Below are 496 nucleotides of genomic sequence, written 5' to 3' on the forward strand. Positions count from 1 at the left end.
GCGGACAAGTGTTCTGGAATCTCGTTCAGTAGCCTGTCAGTAGTGATGGACATTTGAATCTCAATTTCGGAGCGATTCGAAATCTTACGATAGCGTGAAAATTCGGATCACTTTGAATATGAATCGCTATTTAGGATCTTTTAATCTCTTCGAGACTCTTCGAAGCTTTAAAGATTCAATATCTATTAAGGCTTAAGGTAGTCTCGGTAAGTCTGTGAATCTTCTTAAGATTCTCCGATATATCAAAGATTCGGAATTTATCGAATCTATCAAAACTTTTGAGTATCGAACCATATCGAAACGGTTTGAGCTTTTCGTTAGATGTACATATTCGATGCGATTCGAAACGTTTCAGAGCTCATCACTACGGATCGCGTTTCATTGCTCTTACTTTTCCTTTATACGAATCGTGTCTTCGTTCATTCGCTAGTTTATTTTCTTTTTTTACATCATGTATAAATTATGTAGGGCTTTAACGTTCTTCCTCTTTCCCTTC

This window comes from Bombus vosnesenskii, unplaced genomic scaffold (assembly GCF_011952255.1).
Source record: "Bombus vosnesenskii isolate JDL3184/JDL3185 unplaced genomic scaffold, Bvos_JDL3184-5_v1.1 scf7180000014579, whole genome shotgun sequence".
Taxonomy (NCBI): Eukaryota; Metazoa; Arthropoda; class Insecta; order Hymenoptera; family Apidae; genus Bombus; species Bombus vosnesenskii.